Source organism: Neofelis nebulosa, chromosome X (genome assembly GCF_028018385.1).
Source record: "Neofelis nebulosa isolate mNeoNeb1 chromosome X, mNeoNeb1.pri, whole genome shotgun sequence".
Taxonomy (NCBI): Eukaryota; Metazoa; Chordata; class Mammalia; order Carnivora; family Felidae; genus Neofelis; species Neofelis nebulosa.
In genome coordinates this window covers 126,289,489-126,304,992 of record NC_080800.1, presented here as the reverse complement: position 1 = coordinate 126,304,992, position 15,504 = coordinate 126,289,489, and the positions used below count along the sequence as shown (strand labels likewise).

Sequence of the window (15,504 nt, the reverse complement as noted above, 5' to 3'; positions counted from 1 at the left end):
TTATTCCCTTGGAACCCTTTTATCTTCTCGGTACCTGTACCCACTCAGAGAAGGCTCAGGTGGAAGGCGCCCGACCCCGCCCGTATGGCACTGGAGGGCTCCTGGGGGTGACAGAGGAATGGCCCATAGTTGGGTGGGCTCTGAGGCAGGTGGTGGGAGACAGCAGCTCAGGCTGGTGGAGGTCACACCTTCACACGCCTGCTTCCACGGGAGGCGCCGGCCTCTCCCGCCCGCTCCCTGAAAACAGGGTTCACTGAAGGTGAGCCCTGTCCTTGCCTCCTGCTCCTTACTCGGCCCCCAGGAGTGGCCCTGCCCTCGACTGAGCAACAGCCGTGGCCCAGACAGCCACACAGGGTCCTTGAGCTGCTCCCAATCTGTGTGCTGTCATCACTGAGGCCTCCTGTGCCTGTGGTGACTCACGGTAAGGGAGCTGAGCAGGGAGGCGAGGCCTGACCTTCTGTGGGACACAGAGCGTGCCCGCCCTCACCACCGCCTCTCAGCTGGCCCTGCTGCTCCTCTGCACCTCAGCATCCCCTGGCACCCCGCCTGCGGCTGTGGCCTGGTCCTTCTGCCTCATCCCCTGCCGAGCAGGCCCCGTGTCCCCGCCTACCACGTCGCCTGTCTCCCTCCAGCTGGGCAGCCTGTCACCACCCGGCTCTGGGTCACCACTTTCCCCAGTGCAGGTAACCCCCCCTGCCCCCCTCAAGCAAAAAGCCGGCTCCTCTCCTGCTCCCGCCTGTGCCCCATGCCCATCTACCCGCGTCAGCGCTCACCTGGCCGCCACGCACAGCCTTGCCAGCTCCAAGCACTCCATATGTGCCCCGCCCCGCACAGCCTGCTGTCCCCTCTCCGCCTGATGACCTCTGACGAATTTGAGTGGCAATTCAAGTGGAACATTCTCCAGAAAGTCTGTGCCAAAATTGATCGCTGCCGAGTCTCTAATCCGCCGACCGCTCCTATGGCTCTCTGCTTTCTCTCCCACTCCCAGGGGTGAAAGCTTTTTGAGATATGCGGTTATTGAGTTGGCAGGAAGTTCACTGAATGGTCAGCCCTGGCTGGGGATGGGGGCCCGGAGGAGGGAGCGAACAGGGGCCTGGCTGGCCAAGGAAGAGCGGGGAGCCTTTTTTTTTTGAGGGGGGGTGTGGATCGCCTTCCTGGAGAGCATGAGGTGGGGCACAGGGATGCAGGGCAGAGATGCCTTGACCCCCAGCAGGCTACTCGCAGTGTGCCCAGGGTCTCCACGCAGCTCTGGGGGGACCCCCTCAAGTCAAAGACTGTGCTCATGCTAACCTTCCTCGTCTTCATTAACTCTGTAGGCCAGACAGGAGCCATCAGTTAAATCAAAGTCTGTCTTGAGTGACTGTTGGCTGCTGTAGAGACCAAATGGCATATACTGTTGTTTTTCTGGGTTCTCTGTAAGCTTGGGCAATTGCCTCTCTCATTCTTAATAAGGACGGCAGCCATCACTGAAATGGCCGAGAACGGAAGTGACCAGGCCTATCAGTTCTACAGGCCCGACAGAGGCTTTCCGGCCTGGGCTGGCTGCCTAGAACGGTTTGTAGGCACTAAAAGTGCAGGCAATGTACCATCTTCCAGACCTTAATTGGCTTAATTGAATTGCAAACCTTCACAGGGACGGACTCACACCTTCCGATACTTGCTCTGTCGTGGCATAAGTTGGCCTGTGCAGTGCAATGGCGAGAGTAGTGAGCTGTAGTGCGTCCCCGGGACCATCTCACCCTTGCTCTGGGACTTTCAACAGGCTGCTACCAGAGCACTGCAGGAGATCGCCCACGTTCACACCAGTCACCCAACCGTGTTCTGGATCCTTCCCTCCAGTGTGGCCTGACGCCCCCTGTCCGTAGGCCTGCTGACTCAAGTCTGCCTAACCAGAAACCCAGGAGTCCTCGTCCCCTCTGCGCCGGCCCTTCCTGGCCACTTCTAATCAGGTTTGGGAGGATCTCCCAGCACCTCTGACTTAATCTGCCTGAATCCCCCATTTTGCTTCCTCAACCACCTCCCCTAAGGCCCTGGGCAGCCGACCACCCTCCAGGAAGGTAGGAGCTTCCTGAATGAGGTGGGAGCACCTCTGTTCCCAGGCTCCCTTCTCTCGGGCCCCTACTCCAGATGCTCTCCTCATCGTACCTCATAAACAAGGGGCAAGGACACATTTATCCATTTCACAGATGCAGAAACTGAGGCTCAGGGAGGCTCGATGATCCCAGACCTCCTGGACCTGCCTTCCATGTTGCTCAGTCCCTACTCTGTGTGGGCTGCCCGCCGTCGCCTTCACAGAGGGGACAGGAACAGAGGGTGAAACCCCACAAGTCAGAGGTCACACTCATTTGTGGGCAGCGGCCACTGGACGTTACCACCAGTCCGTGCTTGCCGCGTGTGTCTGAGCGGGCATGTGTCCCCGGGCTGGTGAGAGGGCGTTTGCTGCCAGGCACCGCTCCCTGCCCCCACCCCAGGATGGATGGAACCTGGCCGGGAGCACCAACTAGAAGCCAGGAAGTCCCAGGTCCCTGCGTCACTCTCAAGTCACTGTGCCCTCAGCCCTGCGATCAGTAAACTGGTGACAAGAATATTCCCCCTGCGCTTGCCCGAGGCAAGAACAGAGCAGAATCCGGCACAGCCAGGTCATGTCTGAGGCAGGGTCAGAGGGCAGGAGATGTGGGCCCGAGGGCCCACCCAGGCACATGCCCTCCACCGCTGCCCCCCATGATGCACACTGCCTGTTGGCATCTCCCGACAGACCCACCGCCAGAAGAACCCACGGCTCAGCAGTGTGATTCACTGTGGGGATTCCTTGAGAAAACCGTCCCCTCTTCTCTCTGCCTCCAGGCACCTGGAGCCCAGGCCAGGCCCTACAGAACCCAGAGAGGAAGAGCGCAAGGGCCCCATATACCGGCCCAGGCCTCCCTCACACCTGCAGATGTGGGGTGCGGCCAGCCGAGAGCAGGTGGGGAGTGGGTGCAGGGGCCCTCCGGAAACCCCACTGGCAGAGCCCTGCCCTCTCCTGGGCCTGGTTTTAATCCCAGGCAGGTGAACATGTGGCTGGACAGCCCTCTGACCCTTGACTTCTCTCGCAACCCCCTCCTTTCCTGGGCCCTCTCTATTGCCCGGCCCCTGTCCTTCCCCTCTGCTCGGCACACCTTGGCTTGCCACCTGGTAGGAGAAAAGAGGGCTCCAAGGATGAAGCCTGCATTCAGCTGGGGAGGGAGGGAGCAGGCGTCGAGGGGGGAGCTGAGGCAGAGAACAGCCTCATTAATATTTCAGAGGCGCCGTCACTGCAGCTCCTGGGCCCTCACAGCTCCACCACTTGTGCTAGTGGAAGGAGGAGGATGGGAAGAAAGAAGGAAATAAAACAGAGAAAACAGATTTAAAGGGACAGTCCCCCCTCCGTTCCTTCCTCCCCCTTGTTCCTGGTACAATCTGTGCACGCGCCAAGCAGCGCTCACAGCGAACAGCTTTGGGCAAAAACAATAACTCCATGGCCCCCTCTCCCCAAACTGATGCACGCGGCCATCCACAGGCACGTCTGCCCTTGCAGGGCTGCCCCCAGGGAGGGACTGTTGTGCTGCAACCAGGCCACTAGGGCCACCTCAGGGACCCTCTGGGGGCTGCCAGCAAGGGCGAAGGATGCTTCCCATCCAGCGCCTGGTCCAGGCTCAAAGGACTGTCTGAGACCAGCAGGAAGACAGATGCACGGACTTCAAGCATCGGGAAGTCCTTGCTGACTAGAGCCGGGCGAAGGAGGGTTCTGGAACCCAGAGAAACCCAAGTCTAGACTCCCGGAGGTGGCAGGGACCTGGGGTTTACCTGGTGCAGCCCCTGCCTATGGGTGGGTGAACGTCTGTAGCACCCCTTGCTAATTGATGGCCCAGTGCTTTAATCTAGAGCAGCACATGCCAGACCCGGAGGGCCCCCCTTTCCACCAAGGGGCTTTAAAAATGCACAGTCCCAGTCGCAGCTCCATAGTCAGAAGGGGGTGGCACTGGGACTCTGTAAAGCCCTCTGCCTGGGGATCCCAGGCCTCGGCCAGGTTTGATGCCACACGGCTGCCTGCCTTCAGGGGCTCCAGGGAGCGTCCAGGATTGTCCAGTGAAAACAAGCCCCGGCAGACAACGTAAAAGAGTGCAGCTGCTACGGAAAACAGTGGCTCATCAAAAACACTACGTGTACGATCGCCATGCCTGGGCCTATACCTACGAAAGGAATTGGAAGCAGGGTCTCTAAGAGATTGGCACAACCATGTTCCATGCCGCATGACTCCCAGTAGCTAGAAGCAACCCTAAGGACCCATCAAGGGATGAATGGATCAGCAAAATGTGGTCTGTCCACCAAATGCATCGTTATTCAGCTTTGGAAGGGAAGGGGAGGCAGACACCTGCTCCCACGTCGATGAACCTCGGACACACGGCTGAGTGAAAGAGGCCAGACATGAAAGGACAGATACCGGAGGACTCCGCTCCTATGGGCTGCCCGGAGCAGTCGGATTCAGAGAGACAGGAAGCAGGGTGGGTGCGGGGCGGGGCGGGGCTGGGGGAGGGGGAAGGGGAGTTAGTGTCCAACGGGGACAGAGTTTCAGTTTGGGAAGATGGCAACGTTCTGGCGAAGGACGGAGGGGAGAGTTGCACAGCAAAGTAAATATACTCAATGCCGCTGAGCTAGACACTTAAAAGAATAGTGAAGACGGCAAATTTGATGTTACGCGTTATTTCGCCACAATTGAAAAACCAAACGGGTCTTGCCACCCCTTTCGCGCTGTGTCCAGTGATCGCAGGAATCCCCCTGCCCCGACTGGTGACTGGCGGTGAGCCCATGGCTCTGCCCGTGGCAATTGTAACTTGCAGGAGCATCCCTGTCTGAAATGGAAGCCTGAGCAGATTGTTCTGCACACGCCCTACCCCCACCGTTTGGCCTCAGTGACCTTCGACAGCACCCGCACTCCGCCTCAGCTGGGTGGTTGCCCTATTAGGTGGCAGGGACCCAGAGGAGCTGGGAAGTGGGGCTTCCTGGAGGCCATTGTCACCGTTCTTGCCCCTCTACCTGGAGAAAGTGTGGTCCCGCTCCCTACGTGTCGCCCACATGCTAGCATGCATTTCCTCAGAGGTGTTGACCCCACCCTGCCCTCAGAAGGGACCAGAAGGGATGGCCAAAACACTTGGGGAAGGCCTGGCCTCCAGATCTGCATTCTGTTTATATAATATGGCTTTAGGAAGTGCTAAGAACCCCCAGGAGGTTGTGTCAGAGACTTGCTAGACATTCCCCGATTTCTGTTTCTCTTTTCCAACGTTGGATTTTAATTTTTAATCAGGCATCTTGTCATCCAAGAAAATGACTACATTCCCCCAACTCCGGTACAGCTACATATGACCATGTGACTATGTCTTGGCCAATGGCATTCAAGCAAATGGGACAGGGACACACCTTACCCTTGGACTACACTTGGGACAGCACATGGAACAAAAGGGGGATAGGGCCAACTTCACGGTTGTGTCCTTAAAGGGGACGAATGTCACCATCTGCCTGCTCCCCCCATGTCTCCCCGAAGTCTCTATGACTTAACAAAGGCCCACACTTCCATGTGCTCTCTGGGACATGCGATGACCCGGAGCTAGGCTCCCTCTTGCCTGTGTATTGGAACGTGGTCCTAGAAGCCCTAGCCAAAGCAGAAGACAGAACCATGGGAGCACTGAAGAGAGACAGAATGGCAGTCAGGTCACAGGCAACCCTTCTCCACGCTTTACGGAGTTACCCATTTGCTTGGTGCCATAAGCCTCTAAGCCGCTAAGTGATTATCTCCACATCACTGCTGAGGCACAGAGAAACCGAAGAACTCACTGAAGGTCACACAGCCAGCAAGGAGCAGAGGCCAACGTGAACTCAAGTGGTCTGGCTCCAGAGAATTCTACATTGTTCCTCTGCCAAGTGACTGCCCAGGAAACCCCGGGAAAGCAATGAACACATGATTAAAACCAATTAAAAGAGTTCAACAAAGTGTCTAGACAGGCAATGTGTCCCCGTAAACCTCAGGGCTTGGGAGTGCAGCCTGGCTGTCTGAGTCGGCCCAAGTCCCTCAACCTCTCTGGGTGTCCATTTTTGAATCTGGGAAATGGATCACTGTTCCTCCTTGCTGAGGACAGGGAGACACCATGCCCGCATACCTAACAAGGTCGCCAGGGTACCTTCTTTCCTGGAGGGTTTCTTGGTGTCCGTCAGGTCTCCATCAGGAAGACGATGAAGGGAATGCCCCTTGTTGACTCATCTATCTGCCACACCCACTCGCCCTCCATCCGCCCTGAAGCCCTGAGTTCTCTCTGAGCCCATCTGGACTCCAGGAGTCATAGGTCAGAACCTGGCTCCACTAGTGAGGCCAGAACATTCCACTTGGTCAGGGGCTGGCTGTATGCAATGCTCAGAGGCTTCCTCATTTCTGGGGCCATCCTCAAGCTGGCCAGGGCTGCGAATCTCTTCTGGAGAGTGCTAGGTCCTGTGGGGACAGCTGGCTCCCCAGGATGCTTCTGGAGGGAAGTCCACACTCCCACATGGGTGGCTCTCAGAGCACCAGGTGCCCTTGGGTCCCAGAGGGAAGTCGGAAGCCCCTTTCTGGCTGGGGCCTTGAAGTGTCGTTGTGGGGGTCACCACCCTCCCCTGGGGAAGGCAGTCATCTGTCTTCCTGCCAGAGAAGGCGAGAGCTGGAAAAGGAGAGTGCGAGAGAGCAGGAGAGGAGAGCTGATGGGCAGGAAGCATAATGACACTAATTATCCAATTACAGCGGGCTGCTCAGGAGAGAACTGCATTGCAGCAGGGAGCCTGAGCCAGCCGCCCCCTCCCCCCATACCCGTGGTCTGGCACACTCTGGCCCACGCCCCTCCTGCTTTATCCCACGAGCAGTTGGCGGGTAGTGAGGTCCCGGGCCTGCCCCGCAGAGGGCAGAGCGTGGCCTGGCATGTGGTCTCAGGAGTAGCAGGCAGGAGGGGACCCAGAAACACCATGGCTGCCTCTGGGGCATTTCTCCAGCCCACAAAGGAGCAGAGAAAATACATCTGGGGTCTGGGAGGTAGCAGATCCCTGCCCTCCAGGCCTTCATAGAGAACACAGGGACAGAATGAGGAGTGCCCGATCCCAATCCTCCCCACAAGTCTCCCCAGCTCTGTCCGTGGTACTGGGCTGGCTGTCCCTGCCAGCTTCCAATCCCCAAAGGCAGCTGTAAGCCACTACAAGCACCCAAAGCCTAGGCAAGTAACTAAGGAAACTATAGACAGCTGAAGGCCACGGGACACTGCAGGCCCAGGGTTGACTAGATAAGGAGACTGTCAGGAAACACAGGTGTCCCCTGGGGGTAGGGTCCATGCAGGCCCCATTGTGGGTCCTGATGGGGAGAGGATCTGGTTTCTGGAAACAGGCTGAAGCCCTTGGGAACACTCACTGGGTCAAAGTCAGGGGTCAGGAGGACTGTTAAGGAAGGAGACCCACGTCCCCATGGCCAGTAAGAGTCCAGAAGACCAGGCCCCAGTGGGGGATGGGAGACTTGTGGGCAAACTCAGGCTAGAGGTTCAAGTCAGGTCCATAAAGCCAACTCAACGTGCAGAATGAACTGACCAAGACCATCACCACATGGGGAACTTAGACACGGGTCATTCTGAGCACTTAGAAAAGACCTTGGCCTTGGCCATTCCTTTGGCAGTGGAGTGGCAAGGGTGCTGGGTGGAGCAGAGAAGACATGTTCAGACTAAAGATGGGAGTTGAGCCCAGCTGGCCTTCTGTGACCCAGACGCAAAGAACTGGCACACCAAAGTGTTCCCGCCACCTTTCCAGGTTGACTTCGGAGGCCCGCTGCCCAATACACTGATGGAGGAGACGGTGCCTTGGAGGCTGCAGTCGGGGGAGGGGCCTCTGCGAGGGCTCCAGGCTTAGCTCTAGCGGCCCGTAATGACCCCGGTCAGCGACCAGGGCAGGACCTGAGGCTCACCAGGGGCCTGGCTGCTATCTCAATCACACAGATCAAGCCCTGCCAGGTCTTGAAAGCCTATGTCTGGCGGAGGACCGGCACACAAATCCAGAAGCATTTCCCACAAAGCCCTGAGAGGATGCTGCAAAGCTGTTGCAGGCCTGGGAGGTGCCGAGAGGGACCGAGGGCTGGTGTGAAGGCAGGAGGACCCGTCTCACGTTGGGACTCCTGGACGGTGACAACAAGGTGGGGTCTGAGTCTCCCCCCTCGGCGCACCCCACACCACAGCCCATCAGCCAGGAGCCAGGGGCCGCGGGAAGGAGGGAACAGATGGGGTGGCGGCCGCCCTCGAGGGGCCCGTGCCCGTGCCCCACGCTCCGGTCCTGCTGCCGTCGCGGGGCCACTCAGGTATGAGCCTCCCTCTGACCGCGGGGGTCGCCCCACTCAGGGGGCAGCACTCGCGGACCCCAGCAGCCCGAGGAGCCCAGACTGCCCTGTTTCCCTGGACCCAGTGCACCCCTCCCGCGCCTGTGGCTTCAAAGCAAGATGGGAAATTTGGCCCCGAGGTCTTCCAGGAAGAGCAGAGCTGAAGCCCGTTGAGGGGACGGGAGTCAGGGAAGGTCCCCTGGACCGGGCGGGGCGGGAGGAGGCACGAACGTGGCCCGGGAGGCACGTGCCCAGGCCGTTCGCCATCCTATGCGCCCAGGGCGCCGAGCGCATTCCGTAGGGCTGGTCGATGTGACTGGGTCACGTCCCGGGCCGCCATCGAGGGGTCCCGGCGATCACCTCGTCAAGCCGAAGGTGTCTGCTCCCCGCGCCTCGACCCGTGTTCAGGGTTTGTGCCAAAACGGCAGCGCGCGGGGATTCCCAGGATGGGGACAGTGAAGGGACCCACGGTGTTCCCAGGCCAGTGAGGGGAAACCCTGACTGCGGTGGCTCTTTCCAATACTCCTTCCTCTGGGGCAAGCCAGAGACGCGACTCCCAAAGAAAAGCAAAAAGACCAAAGCCCCGTCGTCTGCGTCCCCGGCAGCCAGGGTGGGGGCGGCCTGCGGTGATCCCCACATCTCCCTGTCTCCTCCTGGGTTGCCAGCTTTGCTTCTCTCTTTCTTAATCAGGAGGCTCTGGTGCTCCTGGGCTGTCTGGCCATCTTCAGCTGTGAGCCTTTGCTTCTGATCACACTCTCCTGCCCACACCCGTCTCCCCCTGTGTATCTCTGTGAGGAAAATCCACAGCGTCTGTGGAAAGCAAGAGGTTTGTTTTGCTTTAAGATTGCTAAGGTGTGACTGCAGGTTAGGTATTAAAAGATAAAAGGCATGAGCCCACAGACGGGTCCACAGAATGGGACAGACAGCTCCAAAACAGACCCTCCTGCACGTCAGAATCCGTCTGGGCTCAGGAGGCATCACACATCAGCTGGGTGACAAATCATTTGATAAAAGAAACAGGGATGATGGGTTGGCCCTCGGGAAAACGGTGTACCTTAGATCCTCGCCTCCTATTATTCCCCAAGACAGATTTCCTTTGGATTTGAACAAGGTTTGGTAAACCATGGCCAAGGGCCAAATCTGGCAGCCAAGTGTTTTTGTGAATAAAGTTTTATTGGCACAGGGCCACGCCCATTCATTTCTGTCCTGTCTGCATTCGGGACGGAGACTGTGTGGCCTGCCAAGGGGAAAATATTTACTATCTGACCCTTTGTGGAAAAAGCTTGTCCACCCTCGAATGAAAGGGTTAAAAATCTTAAAAGTACAACTACACACACTCACACACGCACGTGCAGGGCAAACCCAGAAATGGATAGCTCTCAGGGTTTTGTCAGGGATTTTGTAAGCCCAGAAGCAGGGGAAGAAACCCCCCAAAAATGTGGCATAGAAAGTGTTCACCTGGTACAAGAAAAAATTCAAAGGCAAAGAGCAAAGAATTTTAAAAGTGACTTGGAACAAGTGTGCTACATTGTCGACATCCTTCACGTGGAAAGTTTATTCAAACCCACCAGGAAAATACCAGGTGAGGAAAAGACGCATCACTAGAAAAGAGAAATACAGTTAGTAAACCCGTGGAAAAATGCTCACTCTCAGGAACCATGGAAGAAACAGATATCGAAGTAGATATTTTGGCCCCGGATATTTATGCCAGGTTGTTTGATTATAATACCCAATGCTGGCAAGGCTTCAGTGGGCCAGGCTTTCGGATGTACTGAAGAGCCCTTCTGGAGAACAATTTGGCAGCATGAGCTTCTGTCCGCAGAGCCTCAAGGATGACAGCAAAACGGATCCGACTGCCTGGATCTCCACAAATAGCCAAATAATTAAGCGAGTTATAATCTCTTGAGAGAATATTATTCAGCCATTAAACATTGTAATTACAGTCCTGAGGCCCGCCTGGATACATCCTGGGTGCTTGATACGTCGCCGTCGAATGGGCAAATGAGCACAGTTCGAGCTCTCTCTTGATTTTTGCAAGAAGCACTTACGGCTTTCAAAATCTTTAAAAAAAAAAATTAAACCATATCCATTTTGAAGAAATTCATTTAGGAAGGGATTATATTAATAAAGAAACTGCTTATGTAAAGTAAAAAATAGATTACACAATTGTGCCCATGGTATAATTACAGTAATGTGAAAATAAATAGCCTATGCAAGGAAAGCGGCGTGGCAACGAGTCCTATAAGATGGAAACACTGGCTTGCATTTTGGCGATAGGACCGAGGGGGGTTCCTACGTCTTCTACTTCTCTGGGTTTTATGAATCTTCTATAAACAGCATGCATGTTAAGAGCATTATTTTTAAATGGAGAGACACAAACGTTATTTTTTTTTTGAAACCCAAGAGCCTCGCCCATCTGTGCGGAGCCGCCTGGGCCCCGCCGGCATGTTCCAGGTGAGCGAGCCTGAGCACACGGCAGGAGCCTCATCAGAATGGAGTGGGGCCGGCTCCAGATTTGCCCCAAGCTAGCGTGCCGGGGCCTCGTTTGTCGGGGCACCTGGGCCAGCCCTTGGCAATTGTGGACAAGGCTCCCAGACTCCCCAGACACTGCCCTGAGGTGTCCACGCCCACCCGGCCCGCTCCCTTTCAGGGGGCCAACAGGGGACGGGCAGGGGAGTGAGCTCGGGGTCTGGGTGAGGACTGGGGTCTGGCCTGCAGTGGCCCTGAAGTGGTGCTGTGTGACAGAACCTTCTGGAATGAAGGAAGTGCTCTCTATGTGCACTGTCTGATACAGTAGCCACTGGCCACATGTGGCCACTGAGCACCTGAAGCGTGGCTAGTGTGACTGAGAGGCCGAATTTTTAATTTTACTTCATTTCAATTGAATTCCCACCTGCAGCTAGTGGTTACTGCACTGGACCACGAGGCTCTAGGCGGTGCCTCGAGATCGTAGCTGCGGGCAAGAGCCTCGCATTTGAGTGAAAGGGTCCCGTCTTACTGAGGGGCCCATCCGCAGAACCCAAAGCAGGCTCAGGACCACTTCAGAGAAGGTGCTCCCCAGTAACACTGACCGGGCAGCCCTCTGGAAACCTCCTGTTTCGGTCCCCAGAGGTGGGGGTCAGGAGAAACCTCCAGCCCTTTCTTCCCACCTGGGCCTTGCCACTTCACCCCCCACAGCTCTGGCTTGGGTTCAGCCATGCGACCTCAGTCTCTTCCCCTTCCCAACCTTGGCAGTCCAGGACGCCCAGCCTTTACTGCTGGATCTGGGATCCTCTCTCCCTCCCTCCTGGTGACGTGTGGGCTCAGATCCCGCTCCCCAGGCTGTACCCCAGGCCACCTTCCAGTACCTCCCACCCAACAGAAGGTGCATAGGCAGGGGAGGGCTCTCCCGCCGGGCGCCACTTGGCCTGGCTTCTGCCTGCTCAGGCGGGGCAGAGAAGCGAGGAGCGGTGAGGAGCCGGAGCCTCGGCCGAAGAAGTGGCTTCCGGGAAATGACGGGGCGGGGGGGGGGGGGGCGGGTTATGGAGGAGACATCTGCACATTCCAGGTCTCTGCCTGCCCTCCCCAGCAAAGAGACAGCCGGAGCCTGGCTCCTGAGCCCATCTCACAGATGGCACTGGCGAGGCCCCGGGGCAGCGCGCCATCGGTTAGAGGTGAGCATCTGCTTTTGGTGCCACAGCCCAGGTCCCCGTCTGTCAGCTGCCACTGACACGCACTGAGACTGCTCCTTCACAGAGGAAGTGCCCGCGACAATCAGCTCATGTGTACCACTGCTGGCCTGCCTTCCAATCTTGGTTTTGCCACCTGCTGGCTGCGTGATCTTGGGCGTGTTGCCTAACCCCTCTGGGCCTCAGTCTCCTCATCTGCAAAATGGGGACAGTAACAGCTCTTGCTTCACTGGTTGTGGTTTCGGTGAAGCGAGGGGATGTGTGTGAAGCACTGAGAACGGTGTCTGGCGCAAGACAAGTGCCATTACTATTATCGTCATTACTGACATTACTGAATGTGCCCGTAACCTCTGCCGGAGATGGCAGCCCTCAGTTTAGAATTGGAAGGGAGTGCGATGCATAGCCTGCCTATGTGCTGACAACCTGATCTGTAAGGAGGAGGAGGAAGCTGGGCCTGGCTTTGCTGGCTTCAGGAGAACCAGCTGAAGCTCAGCTCTCGAAGCCCCCGGGGACCCAGGGCGCCCTCACCTTGGCCACCGGGAAGGCAAGGGGCCCCTCTCTATAAGCTACGCTAGGGGAGGCGGAGGGACCGAAGCTGACCCCAGCACCCTTGGCTGCCTTCCTGGGCTGGGAGAAGATGTGCTGGGGTGGAGAGCACTCACTGACTCGGGGCCTGGCCTCTCCCCACTCGCTCACAAATGATTCAACCTCCAAAGCTCCAGGCCTGGAGCAGGGAAGGTACTTGGCCAAGGTCACGAAGACCATTGGGCCCAGAGCTGGCACCAAAATGGAGCTCCTGCCTGGGCCAAGACACCTCCGACCAGCCTTCTGTGCCCCTCAGGGCCCTGCCGTAGCATTTCTGCTACCCGCTGTAGCTCTCTACCCAGAGTGCTCTTAGCCTCGGGGGCTTCCTTCCCCAAGGAATGGCTTTCCTTCTGGCTCTGCGCAAAGCCCCCTCCCACGCCACCCCGGTTCCATCTGCCTGCGTTACCCCTCCCCACCCGTCCCCCCCACACTTCTGTGCCAGAGCCGCCTGCCCCTTCTCTCAAACCACCTGGCAGCGCTGGGCAGGGACCAGGTTGATTTGATCAAGACTAGCTGTGTCCTTGGCCTTCCCTCTCCTCCAGGCCAACAGCAGGGACGATCGATGCCCCAGGACCGAAACCGCCCGGCCCCTTCCAATTGGCTCCCTGTCCAGGGGCCAGCTCCACCCTCAGACCCTCTGCCAGGCCAAGGCCTTGGCAGTCCCTCAGCCCTCTACTCTGCTGGCCGGTTCTGGTAGGGGTTCCCGGCTCCCTCCTCAGCAGCCACCTGGCCTTGCTTTCCTCAACTGTGAAAGGGGGAGATGCAAACAGTGGTGTTGACGGAGAGACTCAGCTGGGCGGGGGGGGGGGGGGGGGGGAGGGGGGGAGTCCAAGAAGGTGCTTACAATGGTGCTGGGACACGTGGGAGGCACTCTGCCCCACCAGGCTGCTGGCAGCGTCCCCAGCCCTCCACCCAGCCAGTCAATGTAGGGCTAGGACCCCTCCCCGCTTGAGGCCTCAATTATCCCGACTGAAAAATGGGAACAAAGATCCCAGCCTTGCCTTCTTCACTGGGTGATTCTGCAGATTCAGTGAGGTCAAGGTCGTGAACGTGCCGCACTGAAACCTGTACCCACTCTGAGCCGGGCCTGTGCTGGGCACTCAAGAGGTCCCTGCCTTAAAATGCTCACAGACCACTAAAGGGAGAGGGCGGTGGGGAGGGCACAGAGCTAGCGGGCAACGAGGGGGATGCCTTCCAGGCTGGCAGCCAGGGGAGGCTGGGATGGCCGGGGTCAAGGCTGGAGTCCACCCTTTGGCCGGCAGGGACCCACTTCAGGTCTGAGGGTCAGGAATACCTAGGGGCCCCACTCAGCTGCCTGGACCCGGGTTGTCAAGCTCCTAGTTGAGGGATAGTGGCCCTGTCCTGTTTGGTGAGGGAGTGTCTCCACACCTTCCCCCAACCTCTCACCCACCCTCACTCCAAGGATCCTTACAGATCAGCCCTGGGCCATGCCCCCGTCCTGCCTGCCACCCCTTGTCAGCTGGCCAGCTGCTAAGCTTGCAGGGATGGCAGAAGGAAAGAGACCGGGTCCTAGAGAGAGAACCTGACTGTCCGAGGCGGAGACCCAGGGCTCCCTCCTCTGGGAAATGCCATACCAGCTTCCAAATTCCAGAATCCTAAACCTAGAGAATGCTGAGGCCGGGAGGAGAAGCCATCTGGCCAAGGTCACACAGGTGAGGAGGGGGTGGACAGCTGCGCTTGGAGGGATAGAAAAGGAGTTACCCAAATGTGGCCAGGGAGGCTGGTTGTTGCACTGCCCGGACCCCGCAGCAGGGTCTGCAGGGCAGCCGTGTGGGCATGCGGGGGGCAGTGTGGGAACGTGTGAGGGTTTCTCAGCGTGTTGGGGGAAGATGACACAGTGTGAGGGCATGGAGGGGGGAGGGGGTGTCAAGAGACTCGGGGAAGGTGCGTTCGGCGCAGCCTGGCTCTGGCCCAGGCCCGGGCGCCCAGACTGTGCCCGCCCAGGACCCCGCCCGAGGACCCCGCCCGCAGCCCCCGGCGGCCTTTTCTTGCCCCCCCCCCCACCCCGGGGCGCAGATGCGCGTGCGCGCGGGATGCGGGGCGCGGGGTGCGGGGCGCTGCCCGCCGGCCCAGGGTCCCCGGGGTGACGCGAGGCGCGGCAAGGACACGCAGGCCGGACGCGGGGCGCAGGTGTCGTGGGCGGGGACCCGCGTCCCCCCACCTGCGGGCCGCGCCACCTGCCGGGCTGCCCGCCCCGCCCGCCCCTGCCTGCGCGCCCCGGGCACCACTTACCAGGTCCTGGGCACGGCCGACGCCGCGGCCTCGGCTCCAGCGGCTGCTGTCGCTGCAGGCGGACGCCCGGCGGGCAACGATCCGCTCCAAGGACGGAAAGGCCCGGGCACAGGGCGGCCTGGCTGGAGGCGCCGGGCGCGACCCTCCGCGGCAGGCGAGGGCTGCGGCCGAATGCTCCCCACGCTCCGCACCGGCGGCGGCGGGCGACGCGGCGCGCTCGGCTCCAGCCGCAGCTCTGAGCGCGGAGGGAGGGAGGGAGGGAGGGAAGGAGGGAGGGAGGCAGAGAGCGCGGGGGGGGGGGGGGGAGGAGGAGAAGGGAGGAGGGAGCGGGCGCGGGGGGCGGCGCGCCGCGCGGGGGCCGCGGGGCTCCAGAGCCACACTCCCGGCGCGCGCCCTTCTGTCCCCTAGGATGCGCCGGGGTGCCTGCCCTTCCCGGCCAGCCAGTGCCCCCTGAGGGCGCTGGAAGGAGGGTGGGGGGCGGGCTGGCCTGGAAACCTGGGGGCCTTGGCACCTGGGAGCACAGAGAAAGAGCGATGAGCACGCGACTGGGGCATCGGCTGCCGCTTCCTCTCAAGACCCCTGCCCTCTGGGTCCTGTCCCTAACAGTCAAGTGGA

At 59.1% G+C, this 15,504-nt stretch overlaps 1 protein-coding gene across 4 annotated transcripts in view; it reads right to left on the bottom strand.

Moving 5' to 3' along the window:
• The window catches only part of ATP2B3 (ATPase plasma membrane Ca2+ transporting 3), a 61,955-nt gene extending 46,952 nt beyond the window's left edge, over window positions 1-15,003 (bottom strand). For all 4 annotated transcript variants that reach the window (XM_058712187.1, XM_058712188.1, XM_058712189.1 and 1 more), the window contains exon 1: window positions 14,890-15,003. The gene's annotated coding sequence lies outside the window, so the exon portion shown is untranslated. The remainder of the gene's footprint in view (window positions 1-14,889) is intronic.
• Window positions 15,004-15,504: the final 501 nt, after the last annotated feature.